At 44.9% G+C, this 14,663-nt stretch overlaps 1 protein-coding gene across 3 annotated transcripts in view; it reads right to left on the bottom strand.

Annotated features, from left to right (window-relative positions):
* The window catches only part of cldn23l (claudin 23-like), a 29,893-nt gene extending 15,803 nt beyond the window's left edge, over positions 1-14,090 (bottom strand). The window contains exon 1 of one of the 3 annotated variants that reach the window (XM_063033744.1): positions 14,011-14,090. The gene's annotated coding sequence lies outside the window, so the exon portion shown is untranslated. The other 2 variants (XM_063033742.1, XM_063033743.1) reach the window with 2 other exon arrangements.
* Between the last annotated feature and the right edge of the window lie 573 nt (positions 14,091-14,663).

Genomic DNA, 14,663 nt, shown 5'->3' with positions numbered 1-14,663 from the left:
TAAAACCTTTTCTAGGAAACACGGGCTGTACTATGCCAACCTTCACCTCAGCCTAACCCTCATACGTAGGGGCACTGCTAGCCAGCCACATTTACTGCCCAGTCTTAATTTCCTTTGAGAAGATGTCAGTAGATTGGTTTACTTGGCCATATAGACCATAAGACCTTAATACATAGGAGCAAAATTAGGCCATTTGGCCCATCAAGTCTGTTCTGTGACTCCATCATGGCTGATTTATTGGAAGAGGTGCAGTCGACATTTCAGGCCGAGACCCTTCGTCAGGACTAACTAAAGGAAGAGCTAGTAAGAGATTTGAAAGTGGGAGGGGGAGGGGGAGATCCAAAATGATAGGAGAAGACAGGAGGGGGAGGGATGGAGCCAAGAGCTGGACAGGTGATTGGCAAAACGGATATGAGAAGATCATGGGACAGGAGGCCCAGGGAGAAGGAAAAGGGGGAGGGGGAAACCAAAGGATGGGCAAGGGGTATAGTCAGAGGGACAGAGGGAGAAAAAGGAGAGAGAGAGAAAGAATGTGTGTATATAAATAAATAACGGATGGGGTACGAGGGGGAGGTGGGGCATTAGCAGAAGTTAGAGAAGTCAATGTTCATGCCATCAGGTTGGGGGCTACCCAGACGGAATATAAGGTGTTGTTCCTCCAACCTGAGTGTGGCTTCATCTTTACAGTAGAGGAGACCGTAGATAGACATATCAAAATGGGAATGGGATGTGGAATTAAAATGTGTGGCCACTGGGAGATCTTGCTTTCTCTGGCGGACAGAGCGTATGTGTTCAGCAAAATGATCTCCCAGTCTGTGTCGGGTCTCGCCAATATATAGAAGGCCACATCAGGAGCACCGGACGCAGTATATCACCCCAGCCGACTCACAGGTGAAGTGTCACCTCACCTGGAAGGACTGTCTGGGGCCCTGAATGGTGGTAAGGGAGGAAGTGTAAGGGCATGTGTAGCACTTGTTCCGCTTACAAGGATAAGTGCCAGGAGGGAGATCGGTGGGGAGGGATGGGTCAGGAGGGAGATCAGTGGGGAGGGATGGGGTCAGGAGGGAGATCAGTGGGGAGGGATGGGGTCAGGAGGGAGATCAGTGGGGAGGGATGGGTCAGGAGGGAGATCAGTGAGGAGGGATGGGTCAGGAGGGAGATCAGTGGGGAGGGTTGGGTCAGGAGGGAGATCAGTGGGGAGGGATGGGTCAGGAGGGAGATCAGTGGGGAGGGATGGGGTCAGGAGGGAGATCAGTGGGGAGGGTTGGGTCAGGAGGGAGATCAGTGGGGAGGGTTGGGTCAGGAGGGAGATCAGTGGGGAGGGATGGGGTCAGAAGGGAGATCAGTGGGGAGGGTTGGGTCAGGAGGGAGATCAGTGGGGAGGGTTGGGTCAGGAGGGAGATCAGTGGGGAGGGATGGGGTCAGAAGGGAGATCAGTGGAGAGGGTTGGGTCAGGAGGGAGATCAGTGGGGAGGGTTGGGTCAGGAGGGAGATCAGTGGGGAGGGATGGGTCAGGAGGGAGATCAGTGGAGAGGGTTGGGTCAGGAGGGAGATCAGTGGGGAGGGATGGGTCAGGAGGGAGATCAGTGGGGAAGGTTGGGTCAGGAGGGAGATCAGTGGGGAGGGATGGGTCCAGGAGGGAGATCAGTGGGCTCCATCCCTCCCCCTCCTGTCTTCTCCTATCATTTCGGATCTCCCCCTCCCCCTCCCACTTTCAAATCTCTTACTAGCTCTTCCTTCAGTTAGTTCTGACAAAGGGTCTCGGCCCGAAACGTCGACTGCACCTCTTCCTAGAGATGCTGCCTGGCCTGCTGCGTTCACCAGCAACTTTGATGTGTGTTGCTTGAATTTCCGGCATCTGCAGAATTCCTCGTGATGGCTGATTTATTATCCATTCTCCTGCTTTCTCCATGTAACCCTTGACATCCTGACTAATCAAGAACTTATCAACCTCAGCTTGAAATACACCCAAGGTCTTGACAACCACAGCTTCAAGGCACTGAGGAGTGCGAGGGAACAAAGAGATCTGGGAATACAGGTCCAGAATACATTGTGGCATCTCAGGTATAAAGAAAGCTTTTGGCATATTGGTCTTCATAAATCAACATACTGAGTACAGGAGATGGGATGTTATGGTGAAGTTGTATAAGACGTTGGTGAGGCCTAATTTGGAGTATTGTGTACAGTTTTGGTCACCTACCTACAGGAAAGATGTAAATAAGGTTAAAAGAGTACAGAGAAGATTTACAGTGACGTTTGCTGGGTCTGGAGGACCTGAGTTACAAGCAAAGATTGAATAGGTTAGGACTTTAATCTCTGGAACATAGAAGACTGAAGGGAAATTTGATGTAGGTATACAAAATTAGGAGGGGAATAGAAAGGGTAAAAGCAAGCAGGCTTTTCCCACTGAGATTGTTGGGACTACAACTAGAGGTTGATAGACTTAGGCAGTTTAAATGGTTTGCAACAGACTAGATGGGCCAAATGGCCTGTTTCTATCCTGCACTTTTCTACGACTCTTTGACACTGTCTGTCTAAATGAAGGACGCTGACTCAAAACATCAAACGTCCATTTTCCTCCACAGGTACTGCCCGACTTCCACCAGTGTTTCACTTGTTGCTGCAGACTCCAGCATCTGCAAGCTCCGTGTCCCCTTTCACTGACTGTGCTGCTGCACGGGGACCAGGCGGGCTGAGGCTGGTAGATTTCCTTCAATACATGGTGAACCAGAGAGGGTTTTATGATAATCCAGTGAGTTCACAGTCACCATTCCCGACACCAGTATTTCAAAATCCCGATCACTAAATGAATCTAAATTTCCTATCGTTGGCAAGTCCAGCCCCTACATTAATATTTCAAACGACTTTACTACTCATCTCTCTTGACGGTCAATTCTGACCCTCCACTAATTTGGATTTCAGGATTTTACAGGTTGCTTTAAGAATGCACAGTTTGATGGAATAGTCTAATTAAGCACCTTCTGCACACCTTCCATAATTTTTGTTGGTATGTCTATTGCTCTATTAGAGTCTCATGCTCTATTCTTGGTTGGTGCGGCTGTAACGAAACCCAATTTCCCTCGGGATCAATAAAGTATATCTATCTATTTATCTATCTATGTCTGAGGAGAGAGAAAATGCATTGCCCATCACTGCATATTCTAGCTGTCCTTTGACCAGTCGACATCATTAATGCTGTATGACATCATCATTATGCGCCATTTCATGTGACATCATCATTAAGTGCCACGTTGTATGATGTGGGCGATCATGGACTTTCCATGACCATGATTGTTTTGCAGACTTTTCTTCGGAAGTATTTTGCCATTGCCTTCTTTCTGGGCAGTGTCTTTACAAGATGGGCGACCCCTGCCATTATCAATTCTCTTCAGAGATTGTCCGCCTGGCGTCAGTGATCTCATAACCAGGACTGGTAACATGCAGCAACTGCTCATACGACCATCCACCACCTGCTCCCATGGCTTCCCGTGACCCCAATCGGGGGCTAAGCAGGTGCTACACCTTGCCCAAGGGTGACCCGCAGGCTAGCAGAGGGAAGGAGCTCCAAACACCTCCTTTGGTAGAGACATATCTCAACCCCACCACCTTGTTGACATCATAGCATTGTGAGAACATTCTCATCTGTAAAAACAATTTGTTAATTTAAGTTTACTTAAATTGTAACTTGAGAAATATGTTTATTCGTCACTCTCTGGCTAAAGAAATTCCTCCTCATCTCAGGTCTAAATGGATGTCCCTCTAACCTGAGGCTGTGCCCTCTGGCCGTAGACTCCCCCATCGTAGGAAACATCCTCAAGGCAATCGAGGCAAATGGCATAGATTCATAAACCTGGACAAGGAGCTGAGAGAATGGTGAGAAGAGGATATGAACACTGATGGGGTTAAGTAAAAGAATGCAAAGAGCAAGCATCAATGTTGCCTTGTTGGTTGCATTATTCCTGTAAATACTAGCCCGTCGTTGCACAGAACTGGAATTGGCTCAATTGATCGAGTGGCCTTCCGTGCTGTAAGAGTTTAACGATTATTTTGTAATGGGCCAGCAGAGATCACTCAGTTATCCAGCTGGCCAGGACCCAACGGCGACCAGTGGACAGCCAACCGATCAGAACAGCGGGTAGGACCAAAATATACGTGAGCACTCTGCAGAAGCGACACTCCATTGCGTTCTGATGGTGTCACCTCGACTGGTGATGAAACGTTTGCGACCTAACCTCCAGGCCCAGTGAACAACCCTGCAAACAAGTATCTTTCCTTTCTGTTCCGTCCCAGATATCTGCTTAGCTGCAGTGATTCAGGAAACAAATCAGTAGGTTTCCCTTTCTTGCAGCTCTCATCACCCAAATACCTTGTTTACTTCTGCAGTTCATTTTTTAATTTAACCATTGCTGTATTTCTTGGCCTGTTACCAACATAAGATCCTTTAACTAGTCTCTCAGATGTAGACACTGGAGGCAGGGGCTTCCCTTCAGTTCCCATTATCACCACTGATATGTTTGTTCTTTATAAAAGGCAGACTTAGCGTGGGCAAAACTAACACATACTTATTTACAGTTAATTGCTTCCAGCTCGACACGAGCACACACAACCCGTTCACTAATGTCATTTCCTGTTCCGGGTGAACCGCCTGCATTGCACGCTGGGAACTGAAGTTCTTTATTATGTGCACACATAGTAACACAACCACCACCAAATGGATGTTCTCTCCTCTAACATCTCTGTTTTACCAAAGCAAAACACACAAAGAAATTGCTGGAGGAACTCAGTAGGTCGGGGAGTATCTATGGAAATGAATAGACAGTCGACGTTTCGGGCCAATACCCTTCTTCAAGACTGGAAAGGAAGAAACCGCGGTAGTGTAGTGGGTAGCACGACGCTCTTCAGCACCAGCGAGAAAGCCAGAAGGAGAAGAAGAGGAGAATAAGCTAGAAAGTGATGGGTGAAGCCAGCTGGGCAGGCGAGAGGATGAAGTCAGAAGCTGGGCGCTGATAAGTGGAAAAGACAAAGGGCTGGAGAAGCTCCTTCCTCCTTCCTTTCCAGCCCTGACGAAAGGTCTCGGCCCAAAGCTTTATCTCTATTCGTGCTGCCTCACCTGCTGAGTTCTGCCTGCGTTTTGTGTACGTTGCTCTGGATTTCCAGCACCAGCAGGATCTTTTACGATAATGATTCTGTTTTACCAGACAAGTTCAACATAGCCTCAATGTGACCTCACAAAAAGGGTTGCCCTGGGCTTTGCATGGGACCGAAGTCCGCTTGACCAGGTGGATGTTACAAGTCCTGCTGCTCTGTTCAAAACTCAGGGAGTGCTCTGGCCATTTGAATGAGTTGGAAATCTGTGTGAAGTGAGTGACAGGAAGGCTGAGATAAAGAACAACCAGAAAAATAGTGGTAGAGCCCACGGGTCCCTTTAGCTGAGGGACAGTCATTCTGAAACACAGAAAGGCAGCTAACTCCCTAAACACAAATCTAATTTTGCAATTGAAAAGAAGTTTTGAAAATGAAATCAATACCACAGACACCAAATAAAAGCATTAAAAAAGCAACAAGAAGAAAGGTGACTGTCCGGGAAGACATACATTAATTCTGAGAGCTGGGCCTTCCCATCATTAATTGGTTCATGTTGGGTACTTACAGCCTCGGGCCGTAATGAAGCAGGGACCCAAATAAAGCATTGTGCTGATCGGCTGTGTGGGTATTGGGCTATACCCCAGAGAAACATGGAAACTGCCTGGCTTCTGTGGAAAAGAGTGAACAGTTGACGTTTCGGGCCAAGACCCTTCGTCAGGACAGATCATTGGAGGTGCTGCATTTAGGATCAAAAAGCCAGACGGCTGGGAGAGATCAGCAAACAGCATCAGTGGAGAAAAAAAGGTGTAAGTGACAAACACAGGAGATTCTGCAGATGCTGGAAATCCAAGGCAACACCCAGAAAATGCTGGAGGAACTCAGCAGGTCAGGCAGCATGTATGGAAATGGATAAACAGTGGCCATTTCAGGCTGAGACACTCTTTCAGGACTGGAAAAGAAGATCATAAGATATAGAAGCAGAATTAGCCCCCTCCACCATCCTATCATGGCTGATTTATTATCCTTCTCAAACCCATTCTCCAGGGAGGGGGAGCAGGCCAGAATAAAAAGGTGGTGGGAGGGGAAGGAGAATAGGTTGGAACGTGATAGGTGAAGCCAGGTGGGTGGAAAGGGACAGGATCTGGAGAAGAAGGAACCTGATAGGAGAGGAGAGTGGACCAAAGGAGAAGGGGAAGGAAGAGGGGCACTGGCAAGAGGTGACAGGGAGGTGAGAAGAGGACCTCCACCAAGTAGCAGTTCTTCATCAGAGACCCCCACCACCCAGGACATGCTCTCTTCTCTCTGGTCCCATCAGGAAGGGGGTACAGGAGCCCCAGGACCCACACTGCCAGGTTCAGAAACAGTTATTACCCCTCAATCATCCGATTCTTGAACTAAATGGGATAATCTCACTCAACTTCACTCGCCCCAACACTGAACTTTTCCCATAACTACGGATTTACTTTCAAGGACTCTTCATCTCATGTTGTCAATATTTATCGCTTCTTTATTTACAATTATTGTTTCCTTTTTTATTGTTTCTATTTGCACAGTTTGTTGCCCTGTGCACACTGAGTATTTGCCTCTCCTGTTGCGTGCAGTCTTTCATGGACTCTATTGCATCTCTAGTATTTGCTGAGTATGCCCGCAAGAAAACAAATCTCAGGGCCGTGTATGTATGTTGATAATAAATCTACTTTGAACGTCTGAACTTTGAAGTAAGAGGTGTAAAAGGTGTACGTGAAGATTTCCTGCGAGAGAGGAGGAAAGGTTGCCTACATGTAGTGAGATGAAGGAAGTGGGACGGTAAGGGGAGCCACATGGGGGTGGGTGGGGGGATGATGAGCAGACAGATTCAGGTGGAGGGAGGGGGGTTGGGAGAAGTGTACAAGGGGAGATGGAAAGGAATGGAAAGGTGAATGTGTTTGGAAGGACCACAGGCCCAAAGAGCTAAATATCTTACTCTCACCAGGGCTCTGTAGCCATCTCTGCATATACTAATGGCTTGTTCTAGATCCAGTGATTTGCAACCATTTTCGTTGCTCCCAAACCTTTCTCTGGCTGAATCTGCAGGTTGCTTGGTTGTTTGTGACTCCTGATCTGTAAGGGGTCACTGACACGATGAGTCAGAACATTTTTAATAAGACCCTGAGATATAGGAGTCGAATTGGGCCATTCAGCCCATCAAGTCTGCTCTGCTATTCCATCATGGTTGATTTAATATCCCTCTCAACCCCATTCTCCTGCCTTGTCCCTGTGACCTTTGACACTCTTACTAATCAGGAACCTATCAACTTCCACCTTAAATATACCCAGAGACTCGGCCTGCACAACCATTTCTGGCAATGAATTCCACAGATTCACCATCTTCTGGCAAAAGAAATTTTTCAATATCTCTATTGTAAATGGGCATCCCTCTACTCTGAGGCTGTGCCTTCTGGTCCTAGACTTCCCCACTATAGGAAGCATCCTCTCCTCACCCACTCTACCTGGGCCTTTCAGTTTTCAATAGGTTTTAATTAGATCCCCCCTCATTCTTCTGACCTCCATTGAGTACAGGCCCAGAGCCATCAAACACTCCCCATATGTTAACCCTTTCATTCTTGGCATCATTCTCGTGAACCTCCTCTAGACTCTCTCCAATGCTAGCACATCTTTTCTTAGATAGGAGGCCCAAAACTGCTCACAATATCCTGCGTGGTGTCTCACCAATGCTTTATAAAGCCTCAGCATTACATTCTTTCTTTTATATTCTAGTCCTCTGAAAATGATTTCTAAGTCCCTTAGCACCTCTGATTTTTGTATTTACTCCCCATTTAGAAAAAAATCCATGCCTTTATTCCTTCTACCAAATTGCATGACCATGCACTTCTCTACACTATATTCCACCTGCCACTTCATTGCCCGTTTTCCTAATCTGTCTCAGTCCTTCTGCAAGCCCCCTGCTTCCTCAATACTACCTGCCCCTCCAGTATCTTTCCTGTAACACCATGGACTCTTATCTTGTTAAGCAACCCCATGTGTGCCACCTTGACAAAGGCCTTCTGAAAATCCAAATAAACAACATCCACTGGCTCTCCTTCGTCTATCCTGCCTGTTATTTCCTCAACGATTTCCAACAGATTTGTCAGGCAAGATTTCCCCTGAAAGAAACCATGTTGTCTTTGGTCTATTTTATCATGTGCCTCCAAGTAGCCCGAAATCTCATCCTTAGTAACAGACTCCAACAACATTCTAACCACTGAAGTCAAGCTAAATGTTGTATAATTTCCTTTCTTCTGCCACCCTCCCTTCCTGAAGAGTGGAGTGATATTTGCAATTTTCCAGTCCTCTAGTGATTCTTGAAAGATCATTACTAATGCCTTCACAATCTCTTCAGTCACCTCTTTCAGAATCCTGGGGTGTTGTCCATCTGGTCCAGGTGACATATCTACCTTCATACTTTTCAGTTTCCCCAAGCACCTTCTCAGTAATAGCAATGACAATCACTTCTGCCCCCTGACACTCTCGCATTTCTAGCATTCTGCTGGTGTCTTCCACCATGAAGACTGATGAAAAATACTTATTCAGTTCATCCGCCATTTCTTTGTCCCCAATTACTATCTCTCCAGCATCATTTTCCAATATCCAATATCTACGCTGGTCTTTCTTTTACTCTTTATACTGTATATCTGAAAAAAACTTTTTGTATCCTCTTTTATATTATTAGCTAGCTTAGCTTCATATTTCATCTTTTCTCTCCTTATGGCCTCTTTAGTTAGTTTTTAAAAGCTTCCCAATCATCTACCTTCCCACTAATTTTTGTTCTATTATATGCTCTCTCCTTTGCTTTTTGCTGTGTTTGACTTCCCCTGTCACCCCAATTTAGAATACTACTTCATCTTCGGGATGTGTCCTTACTGCGCCTTCCGAATTTTTCCCAGTTACTCTAGCCACTGCTGCTCTGCCGTCTTCCCGGCTAGCATCCCCTTCCAATCAACTTTGACCAGCTCCTCTCTCAGCCTCTGTAATTCTCTTTACTCCACTGTAATACTGATACATCCAATATTGGTGTCTCCTTCTCAAACTGCAGGGTGAATTCTATCATATTTTGACCACAACCTCCTAAGGGTTCCTTTGCCTTAAGCTCTCTAATCAAATCTAGATCATTATATAACATTTAATCCAGAATTATTGTTCCCCTAGTTGGCTCAGTCACAGGCTACTCTAAAAAAACAATCTCATTTGGCATTCTACAAATTCTCTCTCTTGGGATCCAGCACCAAGCTGATTTTCCCAGTCTACCTGCATATTGAAATCCCCCATGACTAACACAATATTTCCCTTTTTACAAGCCTTTTCTATCTCCCATTGTAATTTGTAGCCTACAGTCAGACAATATGGATGTTGCCGGCAAAATCAGCTTCGATCGCCCATCCTTAATTACCCCCTAAGCTGTGGCTGGCTCAGATTTTTAAGAGGGCATTTAAGAGCTCAGCACAGTGGAGGGTCTGGAACCACATGATGGCTAAGCATGGTGCTTATTTTGATTTTCCAATAATCTGCTAGTTACATGCTTACTGTCACTAATTCTTGCTTTTTGTTCCAGAGCACTGAAAATCGTGATTGCACTGAGTTAAGTGTCCACTAATCAATGTTTATAATAATCATCATATTTCATATATTGAATTACAAGCAGGCACCGGTCCCCATGGCAACCAGTAGCGAGTTCTCAAAGGAAACCGTAGCTCCAATCCGACATTCAGCTCTATAAATTGTTCCTTAGTTACACCTTGCCTGGGAGAACATCCTATTGTATTGGAATAAAATACAGTTATTTATTCCCTTTCATATGCTCTCTGATTTTCTGCTTTCAATGCTAAAGTACTCAATGCAATTTACTGTGTTAAAATAAGTTTGGATTGGAATATGATATTGCTAGGAGATAACCCTTCACCTCTGGTCAATGTCACAACCAGACTGATTGATGCAGGTCTCCAGCTCCTTGGTGCCAGAAGTTTACATGCAGCAAGCTTTTGCATGTCCGTATTTTCTGTGTGGCTGCAAAGGCGGCTCTGAAATAACGAGAGTGGAAATTTCATGAAGAGAGCCCCTGAGATGACCGAAGCGAATACAGCAAACGCCGGATATATTCAGCGGGTCAGGCCACGTCTATGGGAAGAGAAACATAGTTTGCTTTTCGGATCCTCCAACCTGAATTGTTAACCCTGCTCAGAATCAGAATCAGGTTTATTATCACTGGCATGGAATGTGAAATTTGTTAACTTAGCAGCAGCAGTTCAACGCAATACATAATCTAGCAGGAAAAAAATAATTAATAAAATTTTAAAAAATAATAATCCATAAATAAATAAATAAACAAGTAAATTAATTACAGTACACATTTATTGAATAGTTTTTAAAAAACGTGCAAAAACAGCAATACTGTATATTAAAAAAAAAGTGGGGTAGTGTCCAAAGATTCAATGTCCATTTAGAAATCAGATGGCGGAGGGGAAGAAGCTGTTCTTAAATCGCTGAGTGTGTGCCTTTAGGCTCCTGTACCTCCTACCTGATGGTAACAGTGAGGAAAAGACATGCTCTGGGTGCTGCAGGTCTTTAATAATGGACGCTGCCTTTCTGAGACACCGCTCCATAAAGATGTCCTGGGTACTTTGTAGGTTAGTGCCAAAGATGGAGCTGACTAGATTTACGACCTTCTGCAGCTTCTTTCAGTCCTGTGCAGTAGCCCCTCCATACCAGACAGTGATGCAGCCTGTCAGAATGCTCTCCACAGTACAACTATAGAAGATTTTGAGCGTATCTGTTGACATGCCAAATCTCTGTTTCGAGCATCTGTGGCTTTTTCTTCGATTTTTCGCTTATTTGAGCTGACTGGCGTGGCAGTGGAACATCTTGCGAGGCAGCGTTCAGAATTCGAGCTGAGCCACATTGTGTTAGTGGGCTGCTGGCAGGAGGAGCTTTGCACACCATCTGATCTCTCTGGGTATGACTCCACCTGAACCCGGTCTTGATGGCATGACATTTTGGCACAGACCTGAGAAGCTAATTGGTAATCTTCTGTGCCACAACACTCTGTGATTCTAGTTGAACTCCCACAGAATAGCTACATGGTGCAGGTTCCACAATTTACATGTATTTTGTGGTCTTTGTATAAATATGTGTATTATCTGTGTATCGATGTTCAAAGTTCAAAGTAATTTTATTATCAAAGTACATATAGGCATCCGTTAGTCTCGTGAGACCATGGATTTGTGCCTTGGAAGGATTCCAGGGCGCAGGCCTGGGTAAGGTTGTATGGAAGACCAGCAGTTGCCCATGCTGCAAGACTCCCCTCTCCATGACACCGATGTTGTCCAAGGGAAGGGCATTAGGACCCATACAGCTTGGCACCGGTGTCGTCGCAGAGCGGTGTGTGGTTAAGTGCCTTGCTCAAGGACACAACACGCTGCCTCAGCCAAGGCTCGAACTAGTGACCTTCAAATCACTAGTCGAACACCTTAATCAAAGTACATATACAACCCTGAGACTCAGTTTTTTGTTAGGGTACTCAGTAGATCTATAGAGTAACAACCAGAACAGAATCAATGAAAGACCACCCGACTAGGGGTCCAACCAGAGTTCAGAAGACAACAAAAAGAGCAAATACAATAATAATGATAAATAAATAAGCAATTAATATTGAGAACATGAGATAAAGAGTCCTTAAAAGTGAGTCCATTGGTTGTGGAAACATTTCAATGATGGGGCAAGTGAAGTTGAGTGAAGTTATCCCCTTTGGTTCAAGAGCCTGGTGGTTGAGGGGTAGTAACTGTTCCTGAATCTGGTGGTATGAGTCCTGAGGCTCCTGTACCTTCACCCCAGTGGCAGCAGTGAGAAGAGAACATGGCTTGTACATTTGAGAGCCTGTGGATTTATGTTAAATGTGTGTTCCTGTGTACACATGTCAATGCCATACATTGATCCAACCAGAAACTAGGACAGGATCTTACACAACCCTACCAAAACATTGCCCCCTTCACCAGCACACTTCTCCTATCCCTCTCCCTTCCCCTTTTCCCAACCATGATTACCCTCTCGTTGTCCTCTTCCCATTCTCAGTCCACAATAGAGACCCATATCAGAATCAGGTTTATCATCACTCACATATGTCATGAAATCTGTTTTCTTTTTGCAACAGCAGTGCAATACATAAAATTACTACAGTAATGTGCAATTCTGATTCAGAATTCTGATTCTCATTCTAAAAAATCTGTACCTGACGCTTCTGCACAGTTTTGTATGCAAGCTGTCAGACCATTCCATCAAAGCAACACCACAAAATGCTGCAGGATCTCAGCAGGTCATGTAACACCTATGGAAATGAATAGACATGGATGGGGAAGGGTCTCAGTTTGAAACGTCGACTGTTTATTCTTTTCCGTAGATGCTGCCTGACCTGCTGATTTCCTCCAGCATTTTGTGTGTGTGTGTTGCTTTGGATTTCCAACATCTGCAGACTTTCTTGTGTTTAGAGCATACCTCCACTTATTTTCCTGAAATCTTAATCTCTCTCACCTGCCCGTCAAAACCTCCCAGTTCTCCTGCCAACCACTTAGCTATTAGCCTACCAGTGAGCACATCTCTGGTGTTTGGGACGGTTACTGTATACCTTACCCTGTAACTTTGCCAACACATCAGTAAGCTGCAAATACACAAACTCTCATCCAGGCACAGAGGCTACAAGTGTCATGGTTTCATTCTTTCAAAATGGTAGACGTGCCTATTCTCAAAGTTCAGAGTACATTTATTATTAAAGGATATGCTGTATGTGTCACCAGATTTTACCCTGAGATTTGTTTACTTGTAAACATTCACAGTAAATACACGAAACATGATAGAATCACACCCTACAGGATGGGCAAACAACCAAAGTACAAAAGGTCACTGTGCAAATACAAAAGAAAATAATAATTATTATGATAATAACCACTAGAATAGTCCTGAAGTTCCTAGCAATTAAGAAATGAGCGTGATTGGCTATGCCCGTCCTTCAGGTTTTACAAGCTTGAGCTGAGAAAAATGAAATAACAATAATAGTAATATTAATAGTAAATAAGCAATAACGTGAGATGAAGAGTCCTTGAAAGTGAGTCCATAGGTGGTGGGAACAGTTCAGTGATGTTGAGTGAAGTTATCCCGTGACTTTCACAGTAATGCTGAAATGCGGTTGTTCATTAGGCAGGTGAATGACCCTTGAGCAAATCTGGACCCAGTAACTCGCACTGTGAGCCACTGAATGAATTTACATGGATTATCATGTAAACCTGTCTGATCGTGATCTGGCCCTTGATCTAGCGAATTACCCTCTGTGATCCATAGGGTGACTTTCATTGAATGACTGTGTGTGATTTGCGTTCTATCTGAGCTTCATCTAGCAGGTAACTGGACTTAAAAATTACCAAGCATCTAACATGCCAGCTCAAGCATGAACTCCCTCCCACCCCACCAGCCCACCGCCCCCAACTACAGTTAAAAGCTCCTTTCGCTCTTAAGACTGATAGCATCTTTTAAACACAGATTGTACATTCTGCACATAAAGAACCAAATACATCAATTGCGCAGCCCGAGTCAAGCGTGTCGACATTACAGAGCAGAATAAAAACTGTTTTCATGCAAAAATGTAATTGGCAGGTGCACCGGTACAACGGGTGGCTGACTAACCCAGATCGAAGCCTTGACACGCTCGTTATGTCTTCTTCTTCGCCAAACAAAGGGAGAGAGAAAATGTACACTTACAGTGTGAGCGTTTGTACAGAGCTCCCTGCAGTCAGAGCCTTGCTCAGTAACTACCCCTCGGAAGGCAGCTTGCATTCATACAAACAGCAATGTGTGGCTGCGATGACCCACTAATCGTCTTCCTCTACCCGACGCAGTGTGTCTTACCTCCCCTTGTGGCTGGGGGGATTATCAGCTTCACTGACCACAGCCAACCACGAACGGGGAGCTGGTTCCCCTTCTATGAATACATACATTGGAGTGAAGGTTAAAGAGAATTTCAACCAGGTTGTATTTTCAATAGGATGGCAACTTCATCTCTTATGATTGTAGTTTAAACAAGTATGATACTGCATGAATGCCTTGGTACTGATCATATTGCATTATAGACGTATGAACATTAATTGTTGGCTGAGAGTTGCCAGAGCATTAATCCTGCTGGAGAAAGGAGTGGGCATTAATTCAGTTGAGTGACTGATGCCAAAGATTTAACCTCTCTGATGAAGTGACTGAGCATTGCCTCTGTCCGAGCATTAATTGTGCACGGTGAATCATGACCGAACTCTAACCCGTCTGAGTGGGACATGCCTATTTATTAATTCTGCTTCCCAGGGGAGAATCGTGAAACTAAAAGTGCCACTGAATGCCATTGTCCCTTAAATGCAAGAAAACGCTTGTTCTTTAAGGGGTTGACAAGCTCCCTCATTTTCTGAAAGGACCATAACCTACCTCACGCCAAAGCCACAAAGAACAGTGTTATGGACTCCGTTTCAAGGATTCTTCATCTCGTGTTCTCAATATTTATTGTTTATTTATTTATT

This window comes from Mobula hypostoma, chromosome 26, assembly GCF_963921235.1.
Source record: "Mobula hypostoma chromosome 26, sMobHyp1.1, whole genome shotgun sequence".
NCBI classification, from domain to species: Eukaryota; Metazoa; Chordata; class Chondrichthyes; order Myliobatiformes; family Myliobatidae; genus Mobula; species Mobula hypostoma.
Note: the sequence above shows the minus strand (reverse complement) of the source record. Positions and strands in the feature narration are given on the sequence as shown.